This window comes from Mustelus asterias, chromosome 12 (genome assembly GCF_964213995.1).
Source record: "Mustelus asterias chromosome 12, sMusAst1.hap1.1, whole genome shotgun sequence".
Lineage (NCBI taxonomy): Eukaryota > Metazoa > Chordata > Chondrichthyes > Carcharhiniformes > Triakidae > Mustelus > Mustelus asterias.
Window position 1 is genome coordinate 22,782,540 of NC_135812.1, and position 16,287 is coordinate 22,798,826.

Here is a 16,287-nt window from a genome sequence, read left to right on the forward strand (position 1 = left end):
ATTTCTAAATGTTGATATTTTGAGATGGTGCATGTACTTGCACAAGGATCACAGCAAGCAATTAGGAAGGCAAATGGCATGTTGGTCGATATTGCAAGGGAATTGAAGAACAAGAATAAGGAAGGGCTTTGATGAGACCAGACCTTGAATACTGTGTGCAGTTTTGGCCTCCATTTCTAAGGAAGAATATACTTGCATTGTAGGCGCTGCTGAGAATGTTCACTAGATTGGTCCCTGGGATTGGGGGTTGTCCTATGATGAGAGGCTGGGTAAATCAGTCAATATTCTCTGGAGTTTAGAGGAATGAGAGATGATCTCATTAAAACACACAAGATTCTGAGGGGGCTTGACACTGAGAGGTTGTCTCCTTTGGCTGGGGAATCTACAATAGATGGGCATGGTTTCAGTAAGTGAATCATTATGGACTGAGGAGATATTTCTTCACACAAAGGGTTGGGGATCTGTGTATTCTCCACCAGAGGATTGTGGATGCTCCATCGTGAATATATTTAAGGCTAGGGTAGACCAATTTTTGGTCTCTAAGTGAATCAAGAGATATGAAGTGTGGGCAGGAAAGTAGGGTAGAGGGAGAAAATCAGCCACTGAGTCAGATGAATGGCAAAACAGGCTTAAGGTGCTGTATGGTTCACTCCTGCTCCCGTTTCTTATGTTCTTATCTGCTGCTGCAGTGCTCAGCCTCAGCTGTCTTTTGAAAGGTTGTTTGGGAATTTGCATGTGTTTCAAGTTTTTATTAAACAAGTAGGCTTACATTAACACTGCAATGAAGTTACTGTGAAAATCCCCTAGTCGCCACATTCTGGTGCCTGTTTGGGTATACTGAGGGAGAATTTAGCATGGCCAATGCATCTAACCAGCACGTCTTTCGGACTGTGGGAGGAAACCGGAGCAGTTGGAGGAAACCCATGCAGACACGGGGAAAACGTGCAGACTCCGCACGGACAGTGACCCAATCCGGGAATTGAACCCATGTCCCTGGCGCTGTGAGGCAGCAGTGCCAACCACCGTGCCGCTGCCAGCTGATTACACTCATTTCTACATAGAATCTAGGTCTATGATCCCTCCAATGGATATGCAAATTCAACTGACTCAAGAAATGCACGGAAATACCTGTCCAGATCACAGACCAGATCTTCTCGTCTGCACATTGACGCTGCCCGCAGAGATTTCTGTGATCCCTATCTTCCGATCCTGACTGAAGCATCAAATGGTCAGCACAGCCTCTCCAGGAGAAGATCGTCAGGTGTAAGAAGAGACGGAAGAGAGGAGCCAACCTCTTGCCACCACAGTAGCTGCTGTAAACAGGTATTTAAAGGTCCAAGTCTCTCCGTGAGTGAGTGAATGGGTGAAGTGGGTAGGTGGGTTAAATGGATGTAGTGGGTGAATGGGTAACCGGGTTTGGGGGGGGGGGGGTAATTAGAATAGAATGCCTACAGTGCAGAAGGAGGTCATCCAGCCCATCGAGTCTGTATCGACTCTTCGAAAGGACATCCCACCTAGGCCCTCGCCTCCATCCTATTCCTGTAATCCCCCCACCCCCACATTTACCAAGGACACTAAGGGGCTATTTAACATGGCCAATTCACCTAACCTGCACAATCTGAACTGTGGGAGGAACCCGGAGCACCCGGAGGAAACCCACGCAGACAAGGGGAGAATGTACAGACTCGTCACAGACAGTGACCCAAGGCCAGAATTGAACCCGGGTCCCTGGCGCTGTGAGATAGCAGTGCTAACCACTGTGCCACCGTGACACCATAAATTACAGCACTGCAAACATCAGCTGCTTTCAACCCACCAGGAGGAGTTTTATTGAACAGAAAGATTTGACAAAGTGAAACTTTGGCAGCAGTGGGCTTCGAACCTAAACTTCCATGGAGACTAGAACCTAAATCCAGTGCCTTACACCACTCAGCCATGCTACCACTACCACTAAGGTGTGGGATAATCACGTCGAGGGTAGTTGGGTGGTTGGGGGTATTCAGGTAGATGCAGCAGGTCGTAGTCAGGTGACTAAGATTTTTAAAAAATACTTTTCCAATTCAATCAAATCAAGTCCAATTCAGAGTCTCAACAAGTTGAGACATTCCCGATCCAAGCTGACAAGACAGGGCCTTCACAATTGTCTTGGGCCTGATCTACATGAGCCAAGCTGATTGGAGGAAGGGGAGGTTTCCTCCTCTAAGGCTTGATCTCATTTGCATCTTAGCCAAAAGGCTGAGATGCCGCTTTTAAAAATTGCTTCATATGAATATGAAGCTTAAATGCAACCCAATGACCTCGACCAAGCGCAGCATCCAATCCATACTACACTTGATCTTAGCCAAAAGGCTAAGCGATAATTAGGAGAAGCGATAATTTAGTCAACTCATCGGGGGGGGATAGTCGGGTCGGCTCAGTGTGGTGACGGGGTGGGGGGGGGGGGGGGGGGGGGGGGGAGCAGGTTGATTGTGGTGCTCAGTTGAGTTATGCTGTTTGATTACTGAATCCAATCAGGTATGAAACTGTGCAAACATGTCCGGGGTACATATGCAGGTAAATCCCGTATATCTGACCCAAGAGCTCAGGGCGGGAGACATTCACTGAGGGTCCCATGCAGCAGAAATCAGTCGAGCAGAATTTTAGACTCCCCATGCAATTACATCGCATGTCCAGGTCTCCTGCGCAGGTCCTGATGTGCACTTCCCAAATTATGCCCCATCTCTGGCGATCCAGAGACTGGAAGATTTGGGCCATCTGGTGTAAAGTCAGCGCAAGTCACAAGGCAATACACCCCCCTCATCACAGTATGGATTTCACATAGCTGTGGAACCAAATTGAGTGAGCCAATCCTTTTGACAAATCAGCTAAATCAAACAAACTGAGGGACAAAGTAAAAAAGGCAGCCCCTTAAAAGTTGAGAGGTGGGGAGGACTGCAGGAGGCGGGGGGTGGAAACAAAAAATAAAAAGTAAAGGAAACTTAATATGAACATAAGAACATAAGAAATAGGAGCAGGAGTAGGCCATCTAGCCCCTCAAGCCTGCCCCACCATTCAATAAGATCATGGCTGATCTGAAGTGGATCAGTTCCACTTACCCGCCTGATCCCTATAACCCCTAATTCCCTTACCGATCAGGAATCCATCTATCCATGATTTAAACATATTCAACGAGGTAGCCTCCACCACTTCAGTGGGCAGAGAATTCCAGAGATTCACCACCCTCTGAGAGAAGAAGTTCCTCCTCAACTCTGTCCTAAACTGACCCCCCCTTTATTTTGAGGCTTAAAACATCAAAATAAAATGTGATTAAAGGGGTCAATAATACACCCCAGCCTCTGTGGGGCCCAACGGGCACGGAAGGCCTCAACAGCACCCGTGAACTCTGCATGCTCCCTCTTCAGGGACACACGACCGTGAATGTAACCGCAGTAGATTGGCAGATAGTCGGGTCGGACGACTCGTCTTGGTCGCCTGCTGCCTGGACCTGTTTATGGTGAGTTTGGCCAGGAGCAGGTTCACTCGGAGGTCCTCCACCTCCCCTCCACCCCGCACCGGGTGCCCGTAGATCAGGCAAATTTGAGTGAGCCTCTTACATGGAGTACAAACCCCATTGTGGTGTAAATGAACCCTAAGTGCCGCCAGCAGCCCTTCATTAAATATATCTTCTGCAAGACTTTTCTCTGCAGTTAATCACGTGCCTTTCTACAGCACATCATAATGTCGGTTCACAGAAATAACCTGCAGTAACCCCTCGCTTTGAGTGTTCCCACCCCTCCATCATTGTGCCAAGAGTGAATGGGGAGTCGAGAGCTGAGTGACCGCTAGTTACCCCGCGTGGGAAAGAAGTTTGCAGCGCTAATCCCTCCTGGACCTGCTTATATGCACACTTTGTAAATAAACTGTAAAAAAAAAGTTCAACAAGTTGCCCGTTCAGTACCTCTCAGGCGGGACAGAGTGACAACAAAAGACTTTTGCCAGGTACATTTCTCACCTGTAAAGAAACATGAATAATTCTAACTCCGGCGGAGATGAAATTGGGTGGGTAATAAAGAACGGTGGAACCCCTCTTGGTGAATATTTAGTGGATTCGACCTTAAGAAGTGTACTGAACATTAAGGGAATAAATGAAAGGGAGAACAAGGAATGTTTTAAAGTGATCTTCAGCGGGCAAAATGATACAACTGTTTGAATGAAGTGGTAACATCTGTATCTGAATTTGGCACGGATACATTGCCAAGCTCTGTTTAATTTCTGGCGCTGTATAAAAGGGATTGTTTAGCTTTCAAGTTGAAATGAAAAAAAAGGTAAGCATTATGTTGTGCGGCTTTTTTGTGTGTGTTGTAAACTAGCAATGGTAATTAGCATACTCTCCATCAGGAGCTTTTGCCGGGGAATTGGGTCAGAGACTCCTTTTCGAACAGTGGATATAGCTTTCCTCCCCTCCCCTGGGAGAGGATACAACATCGCCTGTTCCCTCGTATGATTTTACATCAGTTGTGTCCCTCCTTTGATCGCTATGGGACATTCAAGTTTACGAATCTTTCCTATAGGCTGCGAGCCAGAACAAAGGAAACCGGGGAAAAGTCAGTGGAATGGCTAAGCACATTTCCCAGAGCCTCATTTTCTCTTTTTTTTCTGTTGAAGGCAAACTTTGTTTTCATCTTTCACAAGGAGTTTGGCACAGGCTGTATTTGTTAAAGGAAGAGTGGTTTGGGGGGGGGGGGGGGGGCTTTTAGAATTGCGATTTGAAAGGATTCAGATTAAGTATTTATATGTTCTAAAAAAATATGTAACTAAATTATTGGTGCAATTGTGGAGCCTTACAAATGGATAAGCAGGCAATAAAATCACTTTGCAAAGTACTTCTGCAAGTCTCTACCCAGTTCTGTGGACAAGATCAATGAAGACAAGCAATGTTCCAAGCAGTTAAACATTGAATAAAGCTATTCGTAGCTTCGGGGAGAATTTGGAGAGAGTGCCAGTTTTCTGACACGGGGTGAGGGATCCTTTCTAACCGCCAATCTCACATCCCAGGGAAGAAAGAGAACCCAACTTTGCAGGGATGTCAAATTAGCTGCAGAACCCCGGGTTAGATTTGAAGATTTCCACAAAGGCTTGTATTTACACTGCACCTGACACCTGTCCTATTTTGTAACTTAGAAAATATAGCTGCCACGCGGCTAGACACAAGCAGAAAGGTGTCAATGATAATGTAACCTGGTTCAGTGATATCAGCTGAAGAGCACTGGTCAACACACCAGGGAGGAATCTGCCCCTCTGCTCCAAAATAGCACCATGGGATCTTTTATGACCCCCCCCCCCCAACCCCCTCCCCCCCTCACTACCCTCCCCACTCCCATCCTATACCCACATCCCACAAGGCACTCACGCAGCCTGGGCTTAACACCTCTGGAAAAGTGGAGAAAAGCCCTGCCATCTTTTCTTGGCAAATTTCACATCACATTAGTGTGACATTACGGTGGCACAGTGGTTAGTACAGCTGCCGCGCAGCGCTAGGGACCCAGGTTCAATTCCCAGTTTAGGTCACTGTGTGGATTCTGTACGTTCTCCCTGTGTCTGTGCGGGTTTTCTCCCACAGTCCACAAAACGTGCTGGTTAGGTGCATTGGCCGTGCTAAATTCTCCCTCAGTGAACCTGAACAGGTGCCAGAGTGTGGCGACTAGGGATTTTCACAGTAACTTCATTGCAATGTTAATGTAAGTCTACTTGTGACACTGATAAATAAACTTTTTTTCTATTGCACTGGAGCCAGTTTCATGGTTCTCAATTTCAGGCCAGTATAAGCAGCATAAATGCATCAAAATATGACTCCCTTCACCATCCGGTAGGTTTCCCAAATTGGACCGGACTGCAAGGGGTAGGATCAAAGGAAAATCACATCTTCCCCATGGGAAGGGTGGGTGGGTGGTGGGGGGGGGGGGGGGGTGAGGGTGTCAGGATTAAAAGGTTAAAGACCCAGATTGACTCTGAGTGGCACTGGAAGAATTAACCAGGTGTAGTTTGCTTCCTACACATCCTTGTGGCATGGTATTTACTTGAGAATCAGTGTACACCAAGCTACACATGCTGCACTGAGGCAGCCACGGGTGAATTGCCAATGCACCAGTGAGATCTAGGCTGCAAGAGTGCGGGCCATTAGATCTTTTCTCAGTATTGATTGGAATTGCAGCTTTGTTGCAGGACTGCACTGTGCTGCTTGCCTCTAGGGGAAACTTGCTGGGCTCCTTGTGCATCAGGAGGTGCCATGCACAGAGTAAAACAGTAATGTCAGCTTATTTTATGATTTATTATTACTAGTGTCAGCTACCCCTTGACACCTGCAGAGTGGAAGCCATCCAGGATGGTGGTAGCTTGCTTTTGTGGAGTGAAGATGTGTTCTGGAGAGGGAAGGTGAGCAGAGAAGACTGAGGGGGTGACCTGATTGAGGTGTACAAGATTATGAGAGACATAGACAGAGTGGACAAGGAACAGCTGTTCCCCTTAGTTGAAGGGTCAGTCATGAGGGGACATCGGTTCAGGTGAGGGGCAGGAGGTTTAGGGGGGATATGAGGAAAATCATTTTTACCCAGAGGGTGGTGATGGTCTGGAATGCGCTGCCTGGGAGGCTGGTGGAGGTTGGTTGCCTCACATCCTTTAAAAAGTATCTGGATGAGCACTTGGCACATCATGACATTCAGGGCTATGGGCCAAGTGCTGGCAGATGGGATTAGGTGGGAGTTGAGGTGTTTCTAATGTGTCGGTGCAGTCTCGATGGGCTGAAGGGCCTCTTCAGCACTGTATGATTCTATGATTCTATGAAGGTGGCGGAGCCCTAAAGGAAGACTTACACTCCCACCGCATCCCTCGAGCATCCTTAGTTACTTCCCAGCCAGTGGACACCCTGGGAATACCATGGGAATGCCAGGGAGAACCTTTTACACACATTTAAACAGGAAGACAAGATTTTGTCTGAGATTGTATTAGTGCTGCACTGAAGCATCAAATGAGATGATAATGAGTGGAAAATAAAGTGGGGGGTGGAGGGAGTCACTACTGGGCTAGATATTGGAAACCGGAGTGGGCTTTCGAACCTGCTCCATCATTCATTATGATCACAGGTGATCAGCAAATTCAATATCCTTTGTATTCATTCATGGGTTGTGGGTGTTGCTGGCTGGCCCATCCCTGAGGCCACTCAAGAGTCAACCACATTACTGTGGATCTGGTGTCACATGTCAGCCAGAGCAGGTAAGGACAGCAGATTTCTCCCTCTAAAGGACATTAAGTGAACCAGATGGGTTTTTACAACAATCGACAATGGTTTCACGATCATCACTAGACCTTTAATTCCAGATTTTTATTGAATTGAAATTTTACCATCTGTCGTGGTAGGATTCAAACTCAGGTTCCCAGAGCATTACCCTGGGTCTTTGAATTACTAGTCCAGTGTCAATACCACTGCACCATTGCCGTTCCTATACCCGTTGATCCCTGTAGCCCCAAGAACTATATCTAATTTCTTTTTTGGGGGGGGGGGGCAGTGATATATATGATGACTTGATCCATCAATGTGGGTAATTCTACATATACTATTTTTTCTAAAGAGTACAAATTGTCAACTACCATACAAGGTGAGTTTCAAACATAACCAGATGCAGCATTTTAATGCGAATCCCCAATATTGTTTGGATGCGAGTTTGGGTCTTAATTTTCATTCAATGTAAAAGTTGGGTTTGAAGCAGGTATCAAAAAGCCCTATTCACCTTCACGGGCAGCACGGTGGCACAATGGTTAGCACTGCTGCTTCACAGCGTCAGGGTCCTGAGTTCTAGTCTCAGATTGGGTCACTGTCTGTGCAGAGCCTGTTTGTTCCCCCTGTGCGTGGGTTTCCTCCCGGTACTCCAGTTTCTACCTACAGTCAGAAAGACGTACTGGTTAGGTGCATTGGCCATGCTGAATTCTCCCTCAGTGTACACGAACAGGTGCCGGAGTGTGGGATTTTCACAGTAACTTCATTGCAGTGTAAATATGTTAATAAATAAACTTCAAAGTGTACAAGTTGTCGAATACCGTAGGAGGGGTGAGTCTCAGACTTAACCAGATGTAGCATTTTAATGCAACTCCCTGACATTTCGCAGCATTTTCTTGGAGGCGAGTTGACTTCTCAATTTTCATTCAATGTAAAAGTCGGGTTTGAAGCAGGTATCAAACACTGTTCACCTTCAGCGGGTTCAATTTGAGCCTAAACCCGGGTGTGAGTGTGGACTCAGTCACTTCTGCCTTGTCTCTCGAACCTTTTCCCGGGGAAACAAGGATGAATGAAAGAAATCAGAAACCGAGTAACAATACACTGCTGAAAGGGCTGTTTGTGGAGGATGGGGGGGGAGGTTGATAAATCTCTGGAGAAGTGGAAGCTGAGCGGTGCTTAAACATCATCCGATTTTTGATGGCGAGGGGAATCACTGCCCACCCAGCTCCCCCTCCCTCTCTCCCTCCCAGCCAGATTATAAAGGCTTGCTTCGAGGTGACTGGCGGTCAGAGCTGCCTTGAGCAGGGGGGAGCAGTTTGTAAATGCATCTTTAGAGAGAGGGAGGTTGGGGGAGGCAGCGCTGTCAGTTGGCTGTGGTGCTGAAAGTGGCCGGCTGCAATGTGGTCCCTCGTCCTGGTGCTGGCCAGCTGCCTCCCGGGGGTCTGGGGAAGCGGCGGCGCCGGCTATGTGATGAGCGGCAGGTACTGCGCCCAAAGCTCCGCCGGCGGCACCGGGAGTTTCGGCCGGATCTCGGACGGGGCGCAGTTGCTGGAATGGGCAGCGGCGGGCTGCCGGCTGAGCCGGGAGAGGCTGGCCGTCCTCTCCTTCCTGCGGCAGTGCCAGCTCAGGGCAGCCCGGGCTCCCTTGCCCGCAGCCCGCTGGCACAGGGAGAGAGCCCGCTGCCTCTCCTCCCTGCCCCACGCCGCCAGCCCGGATCCCCCTGCCGCCCGCCTGCCCTCCGGAGACACCCTCCTTCGCCGGAGTAAGAGGGGCTTCACCTACCCCGGCACCCTGTGGTGTGGGGCTGGGAGCAACGCCGACAGCTACGACCATCTGGGTAACTGGACATCAAAACTTAAAAGAAAATAGCATAAAACAAACTAATTTGGGGGTCTGTTCAAAGACAGAAGAGGCTGTTCCGGAATCTCCGGCGTAAAATAGCAATGAGCGCAACTCAGGCTTAAAATAAAGGCAAAATACTACAGATGCTGGAATCTGAAACAAAAAAACAGAAAATGCTGGAAAATCCCAGCAGGTCTGACAGCATCTGTGGAGAGTGAATAGAGCCAACAGCTGGAATTTTACCATCACGCCCGCCCCGATTCCAGAGGCGTGCTGGTAAAACTCGTTGGCTCTATTCTCTCTGATTCCGGGGGCGGGCGAGGCTTGGAGAACGGCATTCTCCGTTGACCTCGGGTGGGATCGTATGACCCTCGGGCAGAAGTGTCGATAAAATTCCGCCCAATATTTCTCGTCTTGAGTTTGGAGTCAGGGTGGTCTCCAGCACCTCTTAGATGTACTTGAACCCAGATTAAGCCTGGGTTGCAGTTAAGATCACACATATTTCAAACCCTGTTCAGAAAGTGAGGCCGGTAACATTCGTTTCTTAACTGCTCTGGATGATTTGAAAACAATTTTAATGGAGTAAGCCATTCGGGACTGAGATGAGGAAGAATGTCTTCACTCAGAGAGTTGTGAACCTGTGGAATTCTCTACCACAGAAAGCTGTTGAGGCCAGTTTGTTAGATATGTTCAAGAGAGAGCTGGACGTGGCCCTTGTAGCTAAAGGGATCAAGGGGTCTGGAGAGAAAGCGGGAGTGGGATACTGGAAGTGCATGATCAGCCATGATCATATTGAATGGTGGTGCAGAATTGAAGGGCCGAATGGTCTACTCCTGCACCTAATTTCTATGTTTCTCTAACAGACGTGTGAATTGTATTTTTCTTTTTGTTCTCCCTCTCCCAATCCCCTACCCCAGGCGAGTATTCAGAAACGGATAAGTGTTGCCGGGAGCATGACCATTGCGAGCATGTGATTTACCCATTCGCATATTCCTACGGCCACCGCAACTTCAGACTGCACACGCTCAGCCACTGTGACTGCGATATTGGGTAGGTAGTGACCACTCTGCCTCTCTAATCCCCTCCCCCGTTCCTTCATTGATTGGTGACTTGGAAGAGTGAGGTATTGGTTGAGAGGAGGAGGAGGTGCTTGTTATTCCAAGGAACTGACATGGGATTGTGGAAAAAGGATGCAATGAGAATGGATGTGGGGGTGGGAGGGGGGGGTGCTCTGCAATTTGGGATATTTGATTTAAAATTGCCACATTTGCATGAACACACTGCACTTACAGCTTGCTAGCTTGACAAAGTATAACTGAGGAATACATTAAAAGGGGATTAAAGGGCAGGAGACAACATGAGAGGGAACAAGGTTAAGTGACAAATTTGCAGATGTAAATCTTTAGAGTTGCCTCCTCTTTCTATGGGTTTCTCTCACATGCTCCCCGTCTTCTCCCCTCAGGCTAAAGCAGTGCTTAAGGAGAGTCAACGACACATCCTCCCGGATCGTGGGGCAGGCGTTTTTCAATGTGTTGGAAGTCCCCTGCTTTGATCTGGTCTATGAGGAGCAGTGTGTGGAAAGGTACTGGTACGGCTGGTGAGTTCACATTGTAACAATCCCCAATGTTGTAAATTAAGCGGCCAATACAACAGACAGGACTACACATTGCAAATAGCTGGCATATGTTTCTTTGTAATGTTCTGATTTCTCATGCCTCAACGAGTCAACTTCAAAGCTACGTCTGTCAGTTCAAAGAATATCTGTATTTAATGAGACACACCTGAACGTATCACAGAAAATCTTTGGTTTCCAGAATGTCTTTAATCTATGAAGGGCAATAGACTGTGAGTCAACATTTCCTCTGGACCACATGTGCTGAAATCATAATCCTATTCTTGAGATTTATGTTCTTGAAGTTTATGTTCTTTTTGCACACTGGCACAGAAGCGTTCTTCACCAATGCAAATTTACTTATTTGTTTTCAATTTACATTAAGGTATAATCTTTAAGATCTCACTTTTATTTCTCATCTTCACGCTGCCCCCTCAGCAACATTACTCTGACACACTGGGTTAATTTTCATGCTAATAAAATCCAGCTCCACCTCACTGCCATCTCTCCTATACTGCCAAGTTATTAGGCTGCGTATCCAACATCCTGTATTGGATGAGCAGAAATTTCCCTCAATGAAGTATTGCGAAGGCTGAAGCAAGTGTTTTCAGTTCCTTCTCCAAACTGCACTCCCTAATTTCTGACTCCATCCCACTCCATGGCAACCATATGAGACTGAACCAGAGTGTTTACAACCTTCGGGTAATATTTGACTGAGATGAGCTTGTAAGTATACATTGGCGTCATCACTGAGACTGTCTCTTTCCACCTCCGTAACATTGTCGGACTTTACCCCTATCTTAGCTCATTGCTTGTGAAACTTTCATTTATGCCTTTTTTAACTCTAGACTTGACTAACCGAATGCAATTCTGGCTGTTCTCCCACATTTTATCCTTAATAAAGTCCAAAGACCTGCAGGTTAGGTGGATTAGCTAAAATTGCTCCTCAGGGTCCAGGATGTGTAGATTCAGTGGATTAGGCATGACCAATGTGCAGGGTTACAGGGCAGAGGGTTGGCTGCTCTTTCAGAGGATCAGGGCAGACCTGATGGGCCAAATGGCCTCGTCTGCACTGTAGAGATTCTGTGATTCTATGATTAATAAACTTGAGGTCATCCAGAACTCTGCTGGCCTGTGTCTTAACTTGCACTGACCCATTACCCCTGTTACCTCTGTGCTTGCTGACCTATATTGGTTCTCAGTCAAGCAATGGCCTGATTTTAAAATTCTCATCCTTGCTTTCAAATCCCATCATGGCCTCACTCCCTCACTATCTCTATAATCTCCTCCTGTTCACAATCCTCTGAGCTTTCTGTGCCAATCTAATTCGATCTTGTGCATCCATTGGTGGTCTGCCTTCAGTTGTCTATGTCATCAGCTCTGAAATTCCCTCCCTACACCTCTCCACCTCACTTTCACATAGAATCTCTACTGTGCAGAAGGAGGCCATTCGGCCCATCGAGCCTGCACCAACAATAATACCACCCACGCCCTATCCCTGTAACCCCACGTATTTACCGTGCTAGTCCCCTGACACTAAGGGGCAATTTAGCATGGCCAATCCAGCTAACCCGCACATCTTTGGAGTGTGGGAGGAACCTGGAGCACCTGGTGGAAACCCACGCAGACACGGGGAGAATGTGCAGACTCCACACAGATAGTCACCCAAGGTTGGAATTGAATTTGGGTCCCTGGCGCTGTGAGGCAGCAGTGTTAATCACTGTGCAACCATGATGCCCTTTTTTTCTCCTTTAGTATATCCCTTAAAATCCACCTGTTAGATTAAGCCTTTGGCCATCTGACCTAATGCCTCCTTTTGCAGCATGGTGTCATATTGTGTTTTATAATCCTCCTGTGAGGTGCTTTGGGATGTTTTATTATGTAACACTGATATAAATAGAAGTTGTTGTTAACATTGTTGTATGTATTCTTTCCTGTACTTCAGAATTAGACAACAACTTAGTTTCTGTCACTATAAACCACGGTGGCACAGTGGTTAGCATTTCTGCCTCAGACCACCAGGGTCATGTGTTCAATTCCGGCCTTGGATGACTGAGTGGAGTCTGCATGTTCTCCCCGTGTCTGCATGGGTTTCTTCCGGGTGCTCTGGTTTCCTCCCACTGTCCAAAGATGTGCAGGTTAGGTGGATTGGCCATGCTAAAATTGCCCTTTAGTGTCAGGGGAATTAGCAGGGTTTATACATTGGGCTACGGGGATAGGGCTTGGGTGGGATTGTTATCAGTACAGGCTCGATGGGACGAATGGCTTCCTTCTGTACTGTAGGGTTTTGATTATTCTACGAAACTATGGCTTGTAATTAGACTTTGAGCATTTTGTTGTATGAAAACAATGAAAGTCCCATTTTTAAGACAATTGCTGTTTCACATTTACCCTGCTCATGGAAAAAAAATAATCCATATCAAAACTTTTAGCGGTTACAATGGGAAGAGATTCGGGTAGAACTTCATCTTGAAGTTCCACTCACATTGATCAAACAATAACTTAAGGTCTGGTTCATTCAGACCACTGCCAATTAATACAATACTATATTCAGGAGCCAGCTAAAATGTCAATCCTGGTTTGTGACCATTAAAGAAGGGATTTTTCTAATTTTATACTCCAGCAAATTAATTTTTCTGCTAACAGTTTTCATGCGTCTGTGGTTTTAACACTGATTAAATGATACAAATGGTGGGATGATGCAGTGGAAAACCTTTGTATTTGGAATGCTGCAGTGGCACAGTGGTTAGCACTGCTGCCTCACAGCGCCAGGGATCCGGGTTCAATTCTGGCCTTGAGTTTACACGTTCTCCCTGTGACTGCATGGGTTTCCTCCGGATGTTCCGGTTTCCTCCCACAGTCCAAAGATGTGTAGGTTAGGTGGATTGGTCATGCTAAATTCTCCCTCAGTGTCCCAGGATGTGAAAGTTAGGGGAATTAGCAGGGTAAATATGTGGGGTTACGGGGATAGGGCCTGGGTAAGGTGCTCTCTTGGAGAGTTGGTGCAGACCCAATGGGCCAAACAGCCTCCTTCAGCACTGTAGGGATTCTATGATTCTATTAATAGAATAACTCAAGGCTTTAATTGTTTCTGATCATATTTGAAAGGTGCAAGAAGTACGATCGTGTTCAGATTGCTGTACCCAGAGAGTCAGGGCTTTATGATTATGGAGGAGATTTGATTGATGGATTAACATTGGAGCCTACTCCTGATTCAGAGGGCCCTACAGCCTTTACTTGGATAAGCAGCATCCCGCCCTTTACGTCTGCTCCAGAGGCCCCTAAACCAGAAGCAACAAGCCAACAGTCGACACTTGGCCAAGTGTTTAATGCGGCAGAAGATGTCCTGAAAGTCATGGCAACCGTCACTCAGAGCTCTGCCCACGGCAGTGTGCCCGGCACAGCAAGCAACACTGCAGGCGAGAAGACTCGCGTTTCATCAGACAAAGCCAAGAAAAAGAAAAAGAAAGGAGGGAAAAACAAAAAGAGGAGGAAGGGGAAAGGCAAGAAGAAAAACCACAAAGCTAAACTCAACTCCAAAGCCAACAAAGCGACTAATCTATTGCCAATCTTGGAAAAGAAAATTCATAATAAGGAGGACTATTTCACTGAGATTGAGAAACTTGGCAATAACAACGAATTTAGCCAACGTTTCTTTGACAATTCTCTGGATTTAGTAATAAAGGAAGATACATATAATGATGTGATGAACGATGAATCTTACAGAGTGGACACCTTCACTCAGGTTTACCAGCCTCTCACTGAGGCTGCAACCAAACCGAGTCACAGGTTTCAACATTTCAGAGCTGTAGGCTTTACACCCCTAGCATTTACACAGGTCCCTGATTCTGAATTTGATAGAGTGGCGCTGATGGCCAAGTCAGTGCACAAGCTAGATGACACACATCAGTTCCACAGAGAAGAGGCATTTACTCCACCACCTACTAAACAGAGTCCCAATTCTCACTCCAATGGTAAAGAAACTTTTGTTTTAACAGCGGCTTTGTCCGGAAAACACAGGGACGAGGTATCAACTCCGTCAATTCTCCATAAAAAGCTTAACGAGGTGCCAATAAAGGCAGCGCTGAAAGCAAACCAACCAGCTCCAGCTCCTCCATCAGAAAGGAAAAACAAGAAGCAGCGACGTAAAAGGAAGGGCAGGAGGAGGAAGCATCATAAATCTCAACAAGGAAGCAGGCTGATTTTACCAACAGCTCCAAGCAAGGTTGCTCACAATACACTCCTTAACTAGAAATACAACTTAATCTCTACGTGAATGCATATTAAAGTATGTGTGCCAAATTTTGCCAAATCATACCGTAATTCGTCAAAAAATCGTGACCAGTGAAGGAATGCATGACGTTACAGCGGTCTTTGTGGAGAACAGTTCGCTTCCCGAAATAGACTCAAAGTAAACAGTGAGATTTCCTATTGTTGAGTTTTGGTCATTTGTTGAACCTTGATTTGTATGAATGGACCCAACTACACCATAGAATGGAACCTTTACAAAGTTTAATAAATCTAATTTTTTAGCTACATTAAACTCCTTGTTACCGAGTACCTATTCACCAGTCAAAGCAGGTTTGAATATATCCAGCTGCTGAATCCGAATGAACTGGAGTTACCTTTTTAACTCAAAAATAATTTCGGCAAGGTTGGTATAGTAGCTACTTGCAATGACTTACCTTTAAAAATCAATGACAGTGGTCTTATTACAATGAGTGTTCTGGCTTGTATGAAATATCAATGTATGCAAATTGACAGTATTGAGAATTGTAACTACCTGTCATGTTCAGCTGTGAAAGCTAATATTGTGCATCCCAAGGATAACTTTCTCTTTTAATGTGCAAAAAGAGTTCACAATTTCAATCTCCAGTTGCTAAAAATGTTAGTCATTTATCAAAGGAAAAGATACACATAATCTCATGATCTTCAGTTTTCTATTTATGATCTTTGTGAACAGTTCTTCTCTGTTCATAAGTTTATAAGATTTAGGAGCAGAATTAGGCCATTCGGCCCATCAAGTCCCCTCCGCCATTTGATCATGGCTGGACTAGAAACTATTTGCGTCTGATGGATCCATACATATCAGGATGTTATCCACATTCATTTTGTTAATATGTTTAGAAGTACATTCAAAAATCCTGATTGCGCTCTAATTTGATTTGATTTGATTTATTATTGTCACATGTTTTTTCTATGTTCTATGTATTAGTATACAGTGAAAAGTATTGTTTCTTGTGCACTATATAGACAAAGCATACCATACCTGGAGAAAGAAAGGAAAGAGTGCCGAATGTAGTGTTACAGTCAGAGCTGGAGTGTAGAGAAAGATCAACTTAATGCATAAGAGATTGAATGAGAGCATTGTTGGAGAGTTTAAAAGAGTTAGAATAAAGTTTTAGAAGCATAGAACAAGAGTAAAAGATAGAAATAGAGGGTATGCTGGGCACAGTTTGCAAGAAGTTGCCACACTCCGGTGCCATCTTGGATGATTCAAGATGATCCATATTGATTTTATGAATATAGCAGAATATGGTGTATAGTTTTTCAAATTTTAATGCCAGGCTATTTTCAGGGATGC